The sequence below is a fragment of the Quercus lobata genome, chromosome 4 (genome assembly GCF_001633185.2).
Source record: "Quercus lobata isolate SW786 chromosome 4, ValleyOak3.0 Primary Assembly, whole genome shotgun sequence".
Taxonomy (NCBI): Eukaryota; Viridiplantae; Streptophyta; class Magnoliopsida; order Fagales; family Fagaceae; genus Quercus; species Quercus lobata.
The window spans coordinates 59,358,205-59,380,251 of NC_044907.1; the positions used below are offsets into that span (position 1 = coordinate 59,358,205).

The 22,047-nt window shown below is 35.7% G+C and overlaps 1 non-coding gene across 1 annotated transcript; it reads left to right on the forward strand.

The window, feature by feature from the left end:
• Nucleotides 1-13,687: 13,687 nt before the first annotated feature.
• On the forward strand, nt 13,688-13,823 carry LOC115988224. The gene has a single exon (XR_004091399.1). It is a non-coding gene; the product is annotated as a small nucleolar RNA snoR145 (small nucleolar RNA).
• The last annotated feature ends 8,224 nt before the right edge of the window (nt 13,824-22,047 follow it).

Sequence of the window (22,047 nt, forward strand, 5' to 3'; positions counted from 1 at the left end):
ACTTCCGTTTCATTATGTACACATAATCATATCTTAAGTAATCATCGGTAAAAGTGATGAAATACTCATAACCTCCTTTTGCTTGGGTTGACATAGGACCACATACATCAGAATGCACTAGTTCTAGCAAATCTTGAGCTCTTCTACCTTTTGCATTAAAAGGTTGTTTGGTCATTTTTTCTTCCAAACAAGATTCAAAAATTGGAAATTCATCAAATTCCATGGGCTCTAAAAGTCCTTCTTTGATCAGTCTTTGAATCCTATTTGAATTAATATGATTCAAATGCAAGTGCCAAAGATATGCATCACTAGTAGAAGGAAATTTTCTCTTTAATGATTTCACATGAGAGTTATTATCTAATTCAGAATGATATAATTCATGCTTATCAGGAGTTAAAATATAAAGACCATCCACAATATTACCAGAACAGATAAACACTTTATCCTTCTTTATTACAATATTGTCTTTTAGGATAACACAATATCCATGTTTACCTAAGTAAGTAGCAGAAATTAAATTCCTACGAATATTAGGTACATACAAACAGTGTTCCAATATTAGAACTCTAGATTCAAAACATAAATTATAAACACCAATAAATACAATTGGAATCCTACTCCCATCAGCCAAAGTAAGAAACAACTCCCCTTCTTTAAGCTTTCTGGTCTCTTGGAACCCCTGCAAGGAATTGCAGATATGATTAGTACAACCTGAATCCACACACTAGGAATTCGTGAAATTCTGTACCAAACATATTTAAAGAAGGAATGTATTATTCATACCCTTATTCTTGGCAGCCTAAAATATTGGACAATTCCTCTTCCAATGTCCTTTCTCATCACAATGGAAACACTTTCCTTTGATCTTCTTTCCTTTGTCAACAACCCCTAAGGCAATTTGTTTACCCTCTTGCTTGGTGAAGTCCTTCTTCCTTTTCTTCTTCTTCTTCTTCTTCTTTTTCTTACCCTTGCCTTTCAACTTAGGTTGAGAAGTAGAAGCTTCACTAATATTGGCTTCAACATTGGAAGTACCAAGAATGCCTTCTACCGCTACCAATTCATTCATTAATTCAGACAATGTATAAATCTTTTTGTTCATATTATAGTTAAGTTTGAATTCCTTGAATGATTCTAGTAGTGACTGGAGTATCATATCCACTTAGGATTCTCCATCAATATCGGCACCTAAAACTTCCAATGTATTCAGATTAGAGATCATTGTAAGACAATGCTCCCTTACTGAACTACCTTCAGCCATTTTGGTATTATAAATTTGCCTCATGGTCTCTTGCCTTGCAGAACGGTCTTGCTCACCAAACATCTCCTTCAGACTTAGCATAATTTATGAAACTAGTTTCACATCTTACATTTTATGCTATAGAATATTTGAAATAGATGCTAAGATATAGCACTTGGTCATCTCATTAGATTTCTGCCAACGATCATATTGTTGTTTTTCCTCAAGAGGAGCATCTAATGAAGGAAAGCTAGGACATGGTTTAGTAAGCACATATTTATGCTCTTCAGCAGTAAGAACAATGTCCAAATTTCTTTTCCAGTCAACATAGTTGGATCCAATCAGTTTGTTTTGATTAAGAATAGTTAAAAGTAGGCTAAATGATGCCATGTTCAAATCTGAAAACAATAAACATGAATATAATAAGTAAACTAGACATTATCAATTTAGCATATAAACATATAGTATGGAACCTTAATAAAACCATAATATAATATATGCAACGACAACCCAATCCCGCAATTAATATTCCTCGGAAGCAAGGTCATACCAATCACTATGATCATGCGAGAATCATTCTCATTATTAATGCTATCATGGTAACTCTTACCAAACAAAAATAATTTTCCACTTTTCTTTCAGCCTCTAAGTAATAATGACATAGCTCCGAAGGGAGGTTAACATTAAACTTAGTCTAGTGTACACAATTGACTGAATTCTATGTGAGTCATTAAGTAACTCCACGGAAGCGTAGTCGTTCTTAATGTAAAAACACATATCATCCATCATTAAGAAGTTTAACCTGTAGTACCATGAATTAAACACCCTCCGAAGGGTAGGCATATACGCCAAGGCGAGGTGCTTAATCACACTACAATAAACCAACAATGGAGGCCATAAGATCCAACCCTTGTATCTCTCTCCCACTAGATGTTTTAAAGGAAAGGTTTTTAATTATAAAACATGCATAATCTAATTACACATAGCCTTGCTCTTTAAACATGTGAAAACACTTAGAAAAATTTCTGATTTTCCTTCTTTCAATTGATCAAATGTGCCCTTCAATCAATCGAATAAAATTAAAAAATTCGAACTTGACCACTTGACTTGTTCGATCAATCGAAAAACAAATTCGATCAATCGACTAGCAATCGAAAATCAATCTATTTAAAAGTCTGATCACTGTTTCACTCGATTGATCGAAAGTGATTTTCGATCGATCGAAACTCATGAAACTCGAATTTCCAAAAAATTTCTAGGGCAGTTTTCTATGATTTTTCTTGAACAAACAACTAACATACGAACATGATAGTCAGAGAATGATATCAAAACCGAATTTCATTGATGCTATAGCCTTAAAGATCAATTTAACATACTTAAATTCAAATTTAAACAACATCATAACACCAATATCAGTTTTTATCAAATCATAGTTTCAACAACCATGCAGAAAATTAAATGTGTAATCTTCTAACAACATGAAACTATAATTTCTAATTCCAAAATTCACAAAACATGTTATACAATTCGAAATTGAAGACCGCTCTGATACCATTTGATGGAAAAATGCATGTGCACAGCAGAAAATTAACGAATCTACTTCATTCGAAATTGATAACAAGTACTATGTAATTTTCAGAATACAAGAACAAGAGAGTGTACCATGGTATGGTGAATTTCAAAACAAAGATTGTAAACTCTTGGGAATACTTTTAATCTTCACTCCAATTCCACTAACGCCCAAGATGTGTGGTCTCTCAATCAGTAATGTGAATTTGTTCAAGAGAGAATTAGAGAGTGTCCAACACTCACATACACCATTTCATGCAAGTTGTTCGTTTTAAAAATCTGTATGTTTCTCTCTTAATAACTGACTATCTAATTGGGCTAGCCTTTTAGGCCTTTCCAATTGGGCTCTAGTATGTGGCTTGTAGTGGGACCAAAAGAAACCAATAAGACACTAGCTCCAATGGGCCTTGGGCTTTTCTGTCAACTCTTGACAAGTCCAAAGTTACCATTAACTATATTTAATACCACTATATAAATATAGTTGCACTTTAGGTCTTATCTATAAATTATATCCCAAGACTTTATTGTACATGCAACCCCTTCATAAAATATTCGTAGTAATACAAAGTCATAAATGTAGACTACCACTTTGTAGATTACTACATCTTAATCCTTAAGTACCCGGTTTAATCCTTTTAAGTTATTCATCATATATTATGATATTCAATTTCATAAATATATACTTTAGTAATTTCTTACCAAAGTGGTTAGGCCTAACTCTCTGAATAATAATCCCATCAAACTTATCTCAAGGGAATATTTTGTATCTCCGTTAAGAGACTATGAATTCCATCTTAAGAACACATGTTCCATCAACACTAAATGTGGCTACCCAACATACTGAGATTTTGATTGTTACTTTAGATCTCACTCCTGATATATAAAAACAACCTACATTCCACGATTAGGTCCATTATTCTCTCAGAATTAAGAGTTCATGTTAATATAAATTGTGAGATTTATTATTCAATTGACAGTCGTTACGAGAATAATAAATTTCACAGCGATCCAGTTCAATATGCCTTAACTCTTAAAACATATCAACATATCAACTAGAAGTCACCACTTCCATGATCAAGACAAATCATCTTAGTTGATATATTATAGTCTTCACAGATGAAACGCCCAATTTTATCACTGACTACGAACTATATTCTAAGTTTACAAAGAACTTGTGATTTATATCTTCTATGACTTTTCACATAAACCACATACTATGCATCTCATGAACTATATGATAATATTTGAATATTCATGTTACCATTATTTCAGATAATAATAAAACAGCTTTATTAATTACAATATAAAGTCATACATAATGTCCTACATAATATTACATATAGCATCAAACAATAGGATTTAAGGGCACTAATCCTAACATTAAAAAGGAATCCTAGTGCTGCAACTAAGATTTGGACCCTAAGAAGTAGGATTCAACACCGCAAGCCAAGTGTCAAAGTTTAAGCCCACTTTAGAGGATTTTGCTGAAAATCCCTTTATGCCCTCCAAACCACATATTCCCAAATTTTCCCCTTTAGGATTCATAGGCTTGGTTCATAAATCTATTACATAAATTTTTAGTAATAAAATAAACTATTTAGTTGAGGATTTCATGAGCTTAGAGATCTTGGTCAAAACTTGGAGAAGAAGGGTATTTATTGCCCATTAGCTTTTAGGTGTCAGCCCAGCCTCTAGTGTTGTTAAGATCATGATTGGTAGTGGCAGAGAGGTTGCTAGGACAAGTGGCTAGCTCCTAATCTGGTTTGGGAGATTAGTTGCTTCTTGAGGTGACCTCTAGCAGAAGGCAGAACTGAATGGAGTTCTCTAGCTAGGTCAGTTTGCACACATGGGCTATTTTGGCTGAGACTTCATGTTGGGCTTGGCCATAAGGGCTGAGTACTTTAGTGGGCCTATGACTTGGTGGTTCTCTCACTTGGGCCTATCCTTTTGCTTTCTCATTGCAAGCCCTACAAAATGGACAAAACTACTATATATTGCCATGGATTTTTATTCCATGTGGGCTTTAGTTGTTATTAAAATTGAAATGTATTCATGAGCTCTAATAAATATTTATGATAGATTTTAGGTATTAATTTCCATGGGCTTTAAATAATAATTTGAATAGTTTCTCATAACTTTTGCCATGGATTATTTTGTAAATGATATTTTCTTTGGGACTTTTAAATAATGACCTCCAATATTTCTTGAGAATAATATTTATCATGGGTTTTAAATAGAGACAATATTCATGGGTTTCAACCAATATAGTGGAATAATGTGATATTCTCATGGGTTTTTCTATAGATAATCATAATGGGCTTGTATGGTGAATAATTACCATGAGTTTTGGAAATAAATATTATTAATATTGTGATATAAATAGTGACCATGGGTTCTTATCATATAAATTCCATGAGTTTATATTATGGTTGAAATAAATAAATGTCATAGGTCTAAAATAAATAATCATAACTTTCCATGTGCTTTTATATTAGTAACACAAATTCATAATTCTCCTTAGCCTTGATATATGTTTGCCATGAGTTTTGGAAAAATGAATAGTGTTACGTACAAGGTTGTCAAAATCGAGATCCTACGTAAGATCGTGGGAGGTAGATAGGATTATGGATCGTAGGATCGGATTGTGGATCGTAAGATCCTACCTATTTTCAGATTTTAAGCAAAAAACCTATTGATGGTGACTTTGTATGTTATATGATCACTTAAAATATGAATCCATCCATTAAAAAAAAAATTGCATCATAAAATGTAATTAGCACACACTACATTATGCTTATGTCATTCTAACGAAACAAAATATATTTAACTTTTGACATAATGTGTCTAAAAAGTTTAGTACATGTTTAATTAGCAACTAAGTACCAAAATATTATCTACACATATGGAAAATGTTTTCCAAATTCTAAGTTCCAAATCCAAAATAAGTTAGGCTAGTTAGCATATAAAAACTAGCTAACCACAAATTTACAATATGTAATCCGAAAGATCTTAATTTACGGTAAACTAGCTAATCACAAATATGAAATCCAAAAGAGAATTCACATTCTAAGGTTCTTCTAATCTAATCACTGTCATTGTCATATCCCATTTCATCATCTAAATATTTTAGGCTTTGTTTTTTAAAACGTTAAACTTAAGTACTATAGGTTTTTTTGAGATTTTATGTTGACATAGGGGTAAATTTGGGACTTCAATTTATTATTGGGCTTCTGATAACCTGTTGGGCTTGTGGGTTTAGGTGGATTATCTTACCCAAATGAATCCCACTTAAAAAAAAAAAAAAATCAAGCCAAATGGTAGGATCGGTAGGATCCCATACAATCCTACGATCCTATGCGATCCTACACGATCCTACATATGATCCTACCATTTTCGCAATCTTACTACGATTTTAAACTTTTTGATGAGGTGGGATCGTAAAATTATGCGATTTTACAATCCAGATCACGATTTTGACAACCATGTTTACATAACATAAATAGTTACCATGGGTTTATAATATGGTATGAAATAAATAAATATTATGGGTTTAAGATAAATCATAACTTTCCGTGGGTTTTTATATTAGTAACACAAATTCATAATTCTCCATGGGTTTGATATATGTTTGCCATGAGTTTTGGAAAAATGAATAGCATCACGTAACCTAAATGGTTACCATGGGTTTTATAAGATAGATTTCATAGGCTTGTAATATTGTAGTAATGTTCTTAAAACATTGTTAATCATTGGACTTTAAGTGAAATACTTATGATATAGTATTTCATAACATAAATAGTTACCATGGGTTTATAATATGGTATGAAATAAATAAATATTATGGGTTTAAGATAAATCATAACTTTCCGTGGGTTTTTATATTAGTAACACAAATTCATAATTCTCCATGGGTTTGATATATGTTTGCCATGAGTTTTGGAAAAATGAATAGCATCACGTAACCTAAATGGTTACCATGGGTTTTATAAGATAGATTTCATAGGCTTGTAATATTGTAGTAATGTTCTTAAAACATTGTTAATCATTGGACTTTAAGTGAAATACTTATGATATAGTATTTTGCCAAGTTGGCAATGGGCTTGTAGGGCTGGTTTTGGGTTTAGTAAAATAATGATAATGAAATTAGATAAGATATTAGTTTTTGAGCTTTTTTGTGATAGTTTATATCATGACCTAATTTAGATAATAAAATATGAAACATTTGTGGTTAACATAATAATAGGGCAAAAAATATTTTTGAAAGCTCAATAACTTATCAATGGTGTTTGAAAATAAATAGGTGGTACTTTAATAAAATTAGGTGTAAAAAAAAAAAAATGTACCTTAACAGAGTTTGAGCATCATTGGGGAATGGGGACCCGAGTTGTAAGGGGTACAAAATACGATGTCTACATCTACTCATCTAGATATGTCCTCCATGAACCAGACAACTATTAAATTCAGCATCTCTAGATCCCAGTGGCATATCTGATCATGATATATAATCTGACAATGGAACAATATCACATCACCAAAGATATTGGCCTTATGATGTGGTCAGTAAAACGCTTTATTATCAATTTCTCAGCTTATTCAATTAGGCTAGTCATTAATGGGCTCACAAAGACCCATAAATAAAATTGGGGTTGACAGAAGCTCTTACCATTGGATACAAAACATCAGCAACGGCTCGAGCCCATGCAATTTCATGACTAGAATATCTCTTCTTAGCACCTACTTCAGAGGTGCACTAATTGGATTATCCTTCTCAATTACTGCTGAAATAATGGAAATAACAACACCATAGATCATGTAGTGGCAAAAGAGGCTCAATCTCTTTAACCTCCTTGCCAGCAACTTTAGTTCCACCAACAACAAAATTATCTCTATCAACTATAAATGTAAAAGAAAAGCTCAATAAAAAAGAATTGTATCAAAAAAAGAGGATGATAGAAGTTAGGGAGGAGATAAAAGGGTTCTCTCACTCTTAGAAAAAGAGGAAAAAGCTCTCTCTTTCAAGCTCACCATCTCTCTCTTTCAACCCATGCAACACAAGTTTGTGGACTCATTCATTGTATGTGTGACCAAAGGCAAGCTGATCACATATACTTGGGGGGCTAAAGGTGTGTTTGTTTAGAGGTGAAATAGGGTGGATGAAAAACTTTGGAGAGAAAATGGGGAAAAAAAAAACTTTTTGAGTATGTTTGGTTAGGTGGGGAGGCAGGAAAATAAATTATGGGGCCCAGGTATTTTCTCCTCGGGCTCACCAAAAAGTTTTCTCCTCAAAATGAAAAGAAAACTAAAGAGAGAAAATGAGGCTGGTTAATGGACAAAAATGCCCATGTCTAATTCCTTTCTTCTTCTTCTTCTTCTTCTTCTTCTTCTTTTTGGTGTGTGTGTGCTGGGCACATTGCCTCTTTCTTTTCTTTTTTCTTTTTTTCTTTTCTTTCCTGGACAACTAGACGTTGCTTTTTTTTTTTCATTTTTTGATTTCCTGGGCTGTGGGTGGGCACGTTGCCCTTTTTTTTCTTTTTTCTTTTCTTTTCTTTCCAAGATGTTGCCTCTTTTTTTTCTTTTTTCTTTCTTTTTTTTCTTTTTTTCTTTTTTTGCTATGGGTGTATAGTTGTTTTATTTTTCTTCTTCTTCTTTTTTTTTTTTTGGTTTAACTAGACATGATTTTTTTTTGGAACATGATTTTTATTTTTCAATAAATTGGGTGGTTGCTTTTTTTTTTTTTTTGGTCACTTTTTTGTTTTAATTGACCATCATTTTTTTAACAAGGATGTATAAGTAAATTTATACAAATCACTTTTTTCATCCCTCCACTTTTCCACTCCTAACCAAACAAATATAAGAGAAATTAAAATCTTTTCTATCCTTCCACTTTTCCATCCTCCCATCATTTTCTATTCTTTCACTTTTCCACCCCTCCAACCAAACGGACCATAAATGTTGAGGTACAATTTTTTTTACTCATGCCACTTGCCCCAATCCTATTTAATCACATTTATTTATTCACCAAAAAATACCAATATATCACCCATAAATTATTTGGCCTCCATGAATATTTCTCATCCCATTGGCCCAAAAATATTTCCTATCTCATTATCTAAATTGGGTCATGATATAAACCATCACAAAAGCCCAAAAACTCATATCTTATCAAATTTTATTATCATTATTTAGTTAAACCCAAAACCGGCACTATGAGCCCAATGCACACATCCTATTCTATTTAAAACCCAAGAATACTTATACATGGCAATATTTTAAAAGCCCAATTTTCATTAGCAATATCAAAACCTCATTTTATGTTGGCACTATTAAAAGCCCTAACTAGCTACTTGGCACTATTTAGTCAAAAGTCTAAGGTTATCAATATTTGGCAAAATACTATATCATAAGTATTTCACTTAAAGTCCAATGATGAATAATGTTTTAAGTTCTTAAACCTATTTCTATAATATTACAAGCCCATGAAATCTATCATATAAAACCCATGGTAACCATTTATGTTACGTAACACTATTCATTTTTCCAAAATCCATGGCAAATATATATAAAGCCCATGAAGAATTTTGAATTTGTGTTGCTAATAATAAAGCCCATGGAGAATTATGATTATTTATCTTAAACCCATGACATTTATTTATTTCATGCCATATTATAAACCTATGAAATTTATATAAGAACCCATGGTCACTATTTATTTTATATCAAAAAATTCATAATATTTATTTTCAAAACTCATGGTAATTGTAGGGTTAAAGGCCCAAATGGTATATTGGGCCTTGGGCCTTGGCCGAGAGTAGAGTGACCCGAGAACAAATGAATGATGTTGGATGGATCAAGCTTGGAATCTAATGAGTAAGATACAAACGGAAGGGTGGTCCGAGGAGAAATGTCTTCTCGGATAGGTTAAGCACGACTCAAATGTGTATCCTAAAGGTTCAAGGTAACCTTCTAGGAGGCTCCAGTGGTAGGGACGTGTATCTCGAGTGTACCAGAAGGCTGGGAGCTCAGAAATATCTAAAGGAAAGCTGCTACCACCACATTAAATGCTCTGCAGCTAACTTTCTGGCTGCATTTATATGGAGAAGACCCCTGAACAGTGTTGTCTTGGCTACCACAACTCACAGAAAGCCAAAAAGGGTGTCTAATGGGACAAACACTTAAGTAAGGCTCAAATAATCAACAAGTGTATGGTCAAGATGGCCCAAAGGGAGTTATATAATATAAAAGACCCTCTATGAGAAGGGGATCGAAAAAAAGAAGAGAAATATTATAGCAATTAGGAATCAAAATTGTAATAGAGTTTCAAGAGCAATTTATAGGAATCAGTCTCCTCGGACATTGCCAAGGATATTTTTCCTTAGTGTAAATTTATTATCTTCCTTTCTTTGTTATCAAGATCTGTTTATTTGTTGCTTAATTCATTAAAGCCCAATTTTCCAACTCATTCTCTACAAATTTATTATTTTGGGCTTTTTGAGCCTAAGTCCATATACCTTTTAGGCTAGGAGTTTAAACCAGATCCCTACAATAATTATTCACCTTACAAGCATATTATAATTATCTATAGAAAAACCCATGAGAATATCACATAATTCAACTATAGTGGTTGTTACCATATTTTATTTGAAACCCATGGATATTGCCTCTATTTAAAACCCATGGTAAATAATATTCACAAGAAACATTGGAGGTCATTATTTAAAAGCTCTAAAGAAAATATCATTTACAAAATAATCCATGTCAAAAATTATGAGAAACTATACAACTTATTATTTAAAACGTATGGAAATTAATACCTAAAACCTATAACAAATATTTATTAAAGCTCATGAATACATTTCATTTTTACTAACAACTAAAACCCATGTGGAATAAAAATCCATAACAATGTATGGTAGCTCTGTCTATTTTGTAGGACTCACAAAGAGAAAGTAAAAGGATAGGCCCAATTGGAGAGAACTACCAAGTTAGAGGCCCACCAAAATACTCAGCCCTCATAGCCAAGCCCAACATGAAATCTCAGCCAAAACAGCTCAAGCGTGCAAATTGACCCAATTAGATAACTCCCTTCAGTTCTGCCTTCCACTGGAGATCACCCCAAGAAGAAACCAAGCTTCCAAACCAAACTAGGAGCTGGCCATCTATCCCATCAGCCTCTCTGCCACTTCTAATTCTGACATGAATAGTACTAGAGGCTAGGCTGACACCTAAAAGCTAATGGGTAATAAATACCCTTCTTCTCCAAGTTTTGGTCACAACTCAAGGAAGCCATAACCTCCAAGCTCATGAAATCCTCAACTAAATAGTTTATTTTATTACTAAAAATGTATGTAATTGATACATGAACTAAGCCCATGAATCCTTAAAGGGAAAATTTTGGGAAAAGTGGTTTAGAGGGCATAAGGGTGTGTCCAGCAAAAGTTCCAGCAGAGGCATCAATGGTTGACACCTGGCTTGGAGTGTCAACCAACCCTCTTGAGCTCTAATTCTAATTGCAGCAAGCAAGATCTCTAGTCCTCGTACTTGCTCTAATCCTATTGGATGAAATTAATCTCCAAGTCCCAGCATTTAATGCCTAGATTAGGAGTATCTCAGCCTCCAACTTCATTACCCAAATAAGCAAAGCACTCTAAAAGCAAGTCTCACCATTTTGGATTAAATCTCAGAGGAAATATTCTGAGATTTTGTTGCTGTCAAACCTGGTCCCTTCTAAATTTTGCTAATCAATCCCTTAAGCTTCACTATAAAAGAAACTACCGTCAATTCATCAAAGAGACAAGATCTCCTTATAAAATTCCTCACCCATCATGTTATTTTCAACTTATAAATCAGTCCTTTAGTTCATAAATCAGCTTTTGATCCATAAATATCCATGTACACTTACCCATAAACATCCCATTTCATCTCCTCAAAAAATCCCAACACCTTAAAATAGTCATAAACAACTCCTCTTTACACCATTCCCGAAAATAGCCAAACACCACTTCATCTTTCATATTTCCATATATTCACTCATACTTTCCATAAAGTCACTCCCACCACTTACTATACACACATATTCATCATTATGGGCATAATATGGCACATAGAAATCTTGTTTAAACATTGGCTACACTAGATGGACACTTTTTCTATGCCTTTATTCCATCATATTTTTTCCTCTTTTACTTGTAATTATGAAGCCTTTAATCCTTGTTTATTGCTATTATAATGAAGGCCATAATGTCTTGGATACTATAAAAGTTTTCCCTCATGTTGACTTAATAATAATAAGGAAAATATATGATTTTTATCATGTAAACATATTTATTAACTAATCAGATGTTACCGCTAGAGGTCTGTCATATTCATTGCTAGACCATTTTCCACTTGTGTACTTGTTATAATGGGCCCACTTTTATATGAACCGAATATGGAAGAAATGCATAATTTTTTACTATGCGGATACATTTATTAATTTTCCAAACATCTACACTGGAAGTTTCTCCTATTTACCGCTGAACTATTATTTAAGCACTTTTTGTAATGGGCCATCCTTTGTGCTAACTTATCTTTGCAAGGGGTATTTTTGGGCTTTATTATAATCTTTGTTGGATACAACTCATACCTTGAGCAAAATGAGTCTTTCACACTTTACCGATAGCCTTTGGGCCATATTTTAAGCCCAAAGTCGAGTCTCGGTCTTGGCTTCCCGAGGTGAACAAAAAAATTGCCCTCACAACCCTAAATGTCTCCATTGGAGACATCAAGAATTGCCAACTTGTTGAGTTATAAGGCTCTTAAGGCTCGATAGGAGATGAACTCAAGACCTCATATATGAGTCTTGTAAATCACTAGACCAAGCTTTTTAGATTTAAATAAGATGTATTTTACAAATATAATAGCATATGACCCAGGATTAACAATAAACAATAAAACTTCTCGTCTTGTTTTATTGAATGTCTTTAATTGTTAAAGGGATAAGTTAACAAATGCTCTAAGAGTATTGATTTAGAAAAAAAAAATAGAAATTTTTTATTAGAAAAAAAAAAGGGTAATTGATTTTATGACAACTTTTTATATTTTTTTATAAAAGTGATATTAATTTTTTTTTTTAAATGATCTATTAACAAATGACTTAAAAACACCCCTTAATGAACCATTGTTAAATCACTTTTTTCATTTTTAAGTAGGAAAAGGGAAAGTAAACAAATTAATAAAACTAGAATTACAAAAACAATCCGATACCTCTGGGCACATGGGTCATTACAGATTTTGGTGAGCCAAATGCGAGGTAGTGGGCAAATGGAGTATATTATAAATTTTTGTTTTAACCCTAAATTTATATTTAAAACAAATTACTCTTTTTCGTGCAACGGTAGACCATTAGATCTGAAAAAAAAAACTCGTGACTTCATCCTACGGTTTAGGTGCATCAGAGCTCCATTGTATCGCTATATATATAGTCAGCCATCTTCACAACTACAAACACATCTACACTACAGGGTCTTAGAAATTAGGGTTCTGCAAATGCTCTCTTTGTTTTGTTGCAATAGATGCGATGAAGAGTAATACAAATCGATTGCTTGCTGGTTGATTTGTTATAATCATAAAGCATCAAGCAAGATGAATTATATTCTGGTTCGTATTCACTGAGCATCTTCAATTTAACTTAATTTAATTTTTTGCTTTTTAAAATTACCGAGGGACCTATGGAGGGAGCGCCATACAAAATCGATGCACTCTTATCCAAGTTTGCCTTCGAAAATTGTATTGAAAGCAGATCGCCGAGCCCAATATTTTATTTTTTTCTGTTATGGGCTCGGTTTTATTTTTAGATCTAATTTTCATACATTACAATTGAAATGTATTATTATTATTATTATTATGCGAAGGTCCCAGCAGAGAGGGGTAAATCTCTCTCTAACACAAATACTAATTCCTTCGCACAGTTATATGCCGAATCGTAGGATGCCCAAAAAGCTTTTGTTTTGGACCATTCTGAACCCTCGGCTACATTCAAATATTTTATCTTTCTCTTCATTTCATTTTTGGGGGAAAAAACATTTAGAGATTCTGATAATGTTTTTAATTTTTACTCTCTTGAGTTTTCTGGATTGGTATGGCTACTTTTGCAGCAAAAGGAAAATGATTTTGTGTCCTAATTCAGATATAAATACTTACTGTGTACGTATGTGAAGGAAATGATTTTGGAAATGATCAGATTCAAAATCAACTTTGTTACACACATTTCTAGCATTAAAAAAATTTTACAAGGAAAAGAAAGTGTTGCTAGAGGTTTGCTTGCACTAAATTTTGTCATTGTGAGGCATCAAACATATACATGTAAATATGAATGACAGCGCTCAGCAGCATTTCAGACCAGGGGAAAATTTATTTACAAATGATATTTAAACCTGCAACACGCATACTCTGCCGTCAAGGCCGTAGAATATGGAGATGACTTTGTGAGTTCTAAGTAGGAATGGTAACGGGGCGGGTTTTTCTATACCCAAATCCAACCCATGGGTCTGCCTCCGTGACCTGAAACCGGCCTGTTTTATAAATGGGTTATTTTTTTCACCCCAAACCTGCCTCGTCGGGCCTCACGGGCCCATCCCATCATACTCGTCCCAACATTAGAAACACAAATTACAAACGCACAAATCTCAAATTTATCATTTTCTGACCCAAAATCCCATACACAAACATAAACACAGATCACAAACACAACTTTCATATTTATAATTTTTCCTTTCAAAATCACAAACCTAACACAACCACAAATGCTAACATAAGCACAATCACAGAGATCATAAACATAAACACAAACTCACATGGACGAATTGAACCCCGAAAAAAAAAGAAAAAAAGAAAAAAGAAAAAAGGTAGAGCGAGGCTGTGAGGGGGGCGGCTGAGTGAGGCCGTGAGGGGGTGGCTAACTGGCAAGGAATCGGTGCGAGATGGGTGAGGAGGATGAGAGGGCTCAGGGCTGTGCGAGATCAACGAGGACCCAGAAAAAAAAAATAATAATAATAATAGAGAGAGGTGGAGCGAGGCTGTGAGAGTGAAGCTGAGCGAGGCCGTGAAGGGGTGGTTGACTGGCAAGGAATCGGTGCGAGATGGGTGAGGAGGATGAGAGGGCTCAGGGCTGTGCGAGATCGGCGAGAACGAAACGAAGAACGATGAGAGAGTTAGAGAGCTGGGCTTTACTGCTTGTGGCCGTGTGAATGAGAGAGCTGAGAGATGAAGAGCAGCATATGAGTCAAAGAGCTGGGCTTTACTGCTTGTGGCCGTGTGAGTGAGAGAGCTGAGAGATGAAGAAGGAGAGGCGACGTGTGAGACTAGGTGTTACAGAGTTTAAAGTATATTTATATCTAGGGTAAGGGGTTTTAAATTTTTTTTAAAAAAATATTATATATGTATACGGGTCGGGTCCGGGTCGGGTTTGCATAATACCTGAACCCATTTCGGGTTTTTTTGTTAAAACCCAAACCCGCCCCATTTGCTTCACGGATCGGGTAAAACCCGCCCCATTAAGGTCGGGTCGGACCGGGTACCTGCGAGTCGAGCCTATTTTGCCATCCCTAGTTCTAAGACTTTGTAGGCCGTAGAATATATTCAACAACTTGCATACTCATTAAAGCCTTTCGACATTATACAATTTTGTGAAGATAAAAATCAAAAAAAAAATTTCACACAAATTTTTTTCTCTATTAGTTGACATCCACAATGAGCTTAATTAAGACATTTTTACAAGGAAGAAAAAGTATCACCAAGTCACTCACGTATTTAAAGGAAGCAAGGCAACCTGAGGCCTTGGTAATGGTGGGTTTAGTGGTGGATTAGGCCGCTGTTCATTGTCTTTTTCACTACATCTACAAGCCTGATTTGGCCGAGCTCAACTTTCTTGTGAGCCTAATCCATGTATTTTATTTTATTTTATTTTTTAACCATGGCCCAAACCCATTTGATATATAGAAGAAATTGAGAAAATGTGGTTTGGAGGGTATGAGTCGGTTCATTTCAGATTTTTTGCATGAGCTTAACTCATGCATACTACAAAGTGGGCAAGGGATACCAGTAGCACCTCATGGTCATGGATTAGGATGAGGTCTTGTACATGAAGTTTTCATCCAAGATAAGGTCTTATGCTCATGCTGTCTGTGGTCCAAGTATTTTGCCTTACATATTTTTCTTCCTAAAAGACAATGGATTCTAATTAGCTAGTCTCAGCTGTTGTAGTCACCTACTATACCCTTCAAGAACCTACTATGATTAGGAAAGAGCAGCCAATTAGGTTGAGCCAAATTATTTCCCCCATATATATATAAGCCAGGTAATTTTACTGTACTCCTTTTTTTGGAGGTATGGTACCTACTAGTAGTAAATTTGCTATACTAGATTACCAAAACATCACATTTGACGGTCTCATTCTCATATTGTGCAATAGTTCTAACATTACATGTAACGGTTCTTTTGTTACATTTGATAATTCCCTTATTTTTTCTTACATTTGACGGTTTCATCCTCACATTGTGCAGTTCCAACATCACATGTGACCTTTTTTGTCACATTTGATGGTACCCTTATTTTTTTTCTCATATTTGACAGTTTCATCCTTATATTGTGCAGTACCAACATCATGTGTGACAGTTCTTTTGTCACATTTGGTGGTTCCCTTATTTTTTTTCTCACATTTGAAGGTTTTATCCTCACATTGTACAGTTCCAACATCACATGTAATAATTCTTTTGTCACATTTGGTGGTTTCCTTTTTTTTTTTCTTTTTTTTTTTTTTCACATATTTGATGGTTTCATTGTCAAATTAAGCAATATCAATATCATATTTGACCATACTTTTCTCACATTTGGTGATACTTTAAATTTTTTTTAATCACATTTGATAATTCCATTGTCACATTAGGCAGTACCAACATCACATATAATTGTACTTTTGTCACATTCGGTAGTTCCTTTATTTTTTTTCTCACATTTGATGGTTTCATTGTTACATTAAGTAGTACCAACATCACATATGACTATACTTTTACCACATTTGGTTGTACTCTTATTTTTTTTCTCATATTTGACAATTTCATCATCACATTAGGTAGTACCAACATCACATTTGACCATACCTTTGTCACATTCAATGTTTCCCTTATTTTTCACTCACATTTGATAGTTCTATCTGATAATTCTTAGAAAGTCAGTAGGCTGGATGGCAAGGATTTTGATGATTTTGAGGGCCTGAAAAAGAAGAAACGAAAGATCAAAGGAGATCGGGGTTGACCAGCCATAAACCCTCCGATGATAAAGTTAGTCTTTTATTCTGAAATAGAGAATTCCAAACTTATGGGGATTGTGTCTGGAAAAACTTACCTTTGTTTGTCGGAGATTCCTGTTTTTATAGGTTCAGAAAACGGTTATTTATTGAATAACTTCCCCTACCTTTACGGAGTCCGGAAAGTTTAGAGTACACCTCCATAACTGCCATGGAGGTTATATTTTATGCTTCTTTTTTCTATAACCGTCGTTGAGCTCGTCATAAGCAATGATGGACGAAAGGTCGTCCAAAAGCTGTAGAGTAGACGTGACGAACTCATCCAAAAACCTCTATGGACGAGCATGTCAAGGACGAGTAACTCATTTTCTGTTATTCCTTCTCTAAACGACCACTATGGATGAATATGGAGTTGGCTCATTTTTAGACACCATCAGTTGCCCCCTTGTCCATGGGTCGTCTCTAGGATAAGTTTAATGTTGTTCTCATAATGTGTATTTAATGCCAGCAATTAGGTGTGCCATGTGTCACAATCTCATTGGTAACCAGTCGCATCTAGTTTTTTTTTTAGGAGCATGCCACGTGTCAGTTTTTGATTGGTTGCGTCATTTCAAATACCTAAGCTTACGGCCTATAAATAGTAGAATTCCTCTGGTACCTTTCACATTTCTGAAATTTCCTTCCTTGAGCTTCCTCGTCTTAACGCCTCATCTAGAAGTGTCCTCTCGTCCTTAGTTCCCTCATCTAGATTCAAGTACTTTTTTAATTCTCGTCCTCAGATTTTAAGTTTTCTTTAAAATGTTTGAGACCGTTCTTTCCTCATCTAGCAATAGCATGGATAAGGCCATAGACAAATACCATGATCCTAGTAGTTTTAGTGGCTCTAGTGATTGTAGTAATAGCAATAGTAGTAGTGGAGGAAACACCACGGACGAGTACGCATCCGGTGTTCCTGGGGTGCCTTTAGAGGTTCTCCAGGAAGGACTTAGGACGAGGACTGAGTCCGGATCCAAGGTTGGTACGAGTGCTCCCTCGTCCACAGTTCAAGACGAGGTTGAGGTAATGTATAGCTGTGCTATAGGAGTAGCTTCCAAGACGGACAATAGGAGATTGGATTTACTTAAGAAATGGTATCAAATCCCAGACGACCTTAAACCTAGGTTAGCGGTTCGAGGGGAGTGGTGCTGTCAACCACATTTTGGGATAGGTATCTATGAAGCCTATCTTTTAGGTGGACTTAGGTTACCTTTAAATGCTTTTGTTAGAGAACTACTTACTAAGTTAGGTTTAGGTGTCTGTCAATTCAATCCCAATGCATGGAGGTTAATCGTCTCTATGCAAGTTTTGTGGAGGGAGGTGTTTGAGGGGAACCATCCTTTTATCGTGGACGAGTTCCTCTACTGTTATAAGCCCTTCGAAATTAATCAATCCCTTGGCTTCTATCAATTTACAGTTAGAAGGAAAGATTATAGATTAATTAAGTCCATAGTTACCTCAGATAGGAACTGGAAGGCAGAGTTCTTCTTCATCTCAGGTTTTTGGGCTGGACGCCCATTGAGGTTGCCCAAGACCCATTTCCTCCCTACATAGGAGAGTTAGAGAACCTTCGTCCTGAAGGTATGCTTATAGCTGTGACTTTGTTATTTATTATATTTATTCTTATAGGTAGTTACCTAATAATTTTCCTTCTCTCTTTTTTTTTATAGGTGCTAGACGACCTCATTTAAGCAGGTTTTATATTGAGCGAATTCAGAAGGCTCGTCTATACACTAACAGGACTTTTCATTCTCTGGTAATTCTCTAACGTCTTGCCATCTGGGGCTTAGGTCCTAAGCCGTCCACTGAAGCCATCGCACACGAGCTCACCGTCCATAGACGTAAGTTTTCTTGTCATCCCTCCCTCTCTCTTTTTTTTTTTTTTTTTTTTTTTTTGACATCTTTCTTTTCAGGAATGGCTACAATGAAGGAGAACAAAGGTAAAGAAGTGGTGAACGAGGCAGCTGGGCAGGAGGTACCGTCCCAACCTCATCCATTAGCAGGTGACAAAAGAAAGAGCTTGTCCTTAAGGGTTAACTTGGGGAACCTCCCAAGCAGGCGCAAGGAGAAAAAAGCTAAGCATAGGTCATCTACGCCTAAGAACGTCCAGTCCACTCCGTCCATCTCTATCCATGAGCTTGAGGATGTTCAGATCCTTGATGATCCAGAGCTCAAGGATCCTCCTATGTAGGTCCCGTCCACAACCAAGGCGCCTTCCTCGTCTCAACCTTCCCAACAGGTACCTCAAAACCTTATTAGGAATGAGGATCTAGCTTGAGAAAGGTTTGGGATGGTTGTGACAGATGCAGACGTGACAGCTTACTACAACATGTCTTTGAAGGACTTTGAGCATTCTGGCATTCATGACCTTTTCAAGGTATGCAAGCTTTTTCTTTTCCCTCTTTTTTTTTTTTTTTTTGGTCTCGTCCTGTTAGCAAGGTAGACGTATTTTTGCTCTAACAAAACTTTGACTCAGGCAATGTCTAAGTTCATTGTCGCGTCTAAGCAAGCAACTGATTTGGACAAGACGAGGGTCTTACTGGAGAGGAGGATCAAAGAGGTGAAAGACGAGAGTAAATGGTGGGTTGAGATAACTGCTAAGGCCAAGGAAGAGGCAAAGGAGCTGCAAAACCAAATTTAAAAGCTGAAGACTGATGTTGTGGAGAAGGACACTTGTCTTGACCACTTGCAAAAGAGGAATGACGAGTTGAGTGCTCTTCTTAAGAAAGCCAAGGAAGACGCAGTTGTGGAGTTTAAGGTGTCCAAGTAGTTTACGGACTTACTGGATACCAACTATGCAGCTAGGTTTGAGGACTTCAGGATGGACACCGTAGAGAACTTCCTTGACATTGACTTCAGTTCTATCAAGCTCAATCTTAGTGGTGCTCCTACAAGCTCCCTCCTCCAGACGAGTTCAGAAGACGTCAATATAAAGGACGACGCTACCACTTAGCCACATCAGGACGACCAAAACACCGACGCTCCTCCTACCTGAAGATGAGCTTTTAATATTTTGGTTACCGTTGTATTCTTATATATATTTTTTTTAAGTTTTGTTTGGTCCTTGGTCTTGGGACCTTTTAATGTAATTCAAGTACACTAAGCTTGTCCATAGTTTTAGGATGAGCTATCAACAGTTGGCTTTACTTTCGTAAGGGTGTTTGGACATTAGTTGTCCACCCTTAAACAATTGCTTGACTTTCTTTTCTATTATTGTATGGACGAGAGTTCTTTGTGATGTTATTTTGTTTCAAATTTTTACTCGTCCATAGAAGTAATTCCTTCTTGTTTAAGTATATACGTATACATTTTCTTGTCATACTTTGAATTTCGCTAGTATAACTCGTCTTGGTGAAATGATGATTATCAGCATTACTCGTCCTTAAACTTAGCTGGTTTTCACCTTTAATGAAGATAAGACACAACTTTTCACTCGTCCATAAATTGGATTGTTTTATTAGGCGTCTTAATCAATAAGTTAAACACTTGCTTATGCATTTCCTCGTCCATGGGTTGGACATGCATTATGCTTTACCTCGTCCATTGTACGGACGAACATCCTCTAGACTTGCTTTTTTTGCTCAGGGAAGCTAAGGTTTTACCTTGCCCATTACTTGGACGAGCATGCCTTGCTCTGCTTTGCCCTTAGGAAAGCTTATTGACGTTACATCTCCGCATCCAGAGAATTTTCTCGTCTTAGGCTTTTCAGCCGTCTTGTGAACTAATTTGAATGAAAAATAGCATAGAAACTAAGATTCACACAACATTATGCATATGTTATAAATATTGTTCACAAACGAGGCATATACTTAGAAGCAAATGCCTTCCAGAGAGTTTAACAAGTACAAACAAATCCATAACTTTGTTCATAACCACAACATAAATAATAAAGTAGCAGCATTATTAAACATAAGTAGAACATAAGTTACAAACAGGCTCCAAGCTCGTCCATAGTAACACTCGTCCAGGCTAGCACTTTTACTGATAATACCTTCTCAGGTGCTCAACATTCCAAGGATGATCCAATTTTCTCCTGTCCAAGACCTTCAAGTAGTAGGATCCTTGCCTTTTATAGTTGATAACTCTATAGGGTCCTTCCCAATTAGGCCCCAGTTTCCCATGAGCCGGGTTCTTGGTTGTCAAAAAAACCTTTTTAAGGACGAGGTCTCCTATGTTGAATTGCCTCGGCTTCGCCATTGCATCATACTGCCTAGCCATTAGGTTTTTATACCTTGTCGTCCTATGTTCCGCGTCCGTCCTTAGCTCGTCTATTAGATCGAGGCTTAAACGGAGTTGCTCCTCGTTATCCTTATTCTGATACATCGTCACCCTGTGGTTGGCCATGTGCACTTCTGCAGGTATGACTGCTTCACTTCCATAGGCTAGCTTGAAAGGAGTTTCCCCTGTAGGGGTTCTCATCGTCGTTCTGTACGCCTATAAAACACCTGGTAGCTCATCTGGTCATACTCTCTTTGCCCCCTCAAACCGAGTCTTGATGATTTTCAACAAGAATCGGTTTGCAACTTCAGCCTGGCCGTTTGCTTGGGGATGGGCGCGCAAGGAATAATAATTTTGAATTCCAAAATGTTCACAAAAGTCCTTGAAAAGTGCAATGTCAAATTGTCGTCCGTTGTTAGACACTAATACTCTGGGCACCCCAAACCTGTATACAATGTTCTTCCAAACGAAACTCTTGACATTTTATTGCGTGATACTTGCTAAGGGTTCTGCCTCTACTCACTTGGTGAAATAATCAATACCTACCACCAGAAATTTCATCTGCCTCGTCCTAAGTGGAAAGAGACCTAAGATGTCTAGCCCCCATTGTACAAAAGGCCATGGGGCCATCATTGGGGTGAGATATTCTGATGGTTGTCTGGAGACATTACTAAATCGTTGGCATTGATCACAGACCTTGACATAT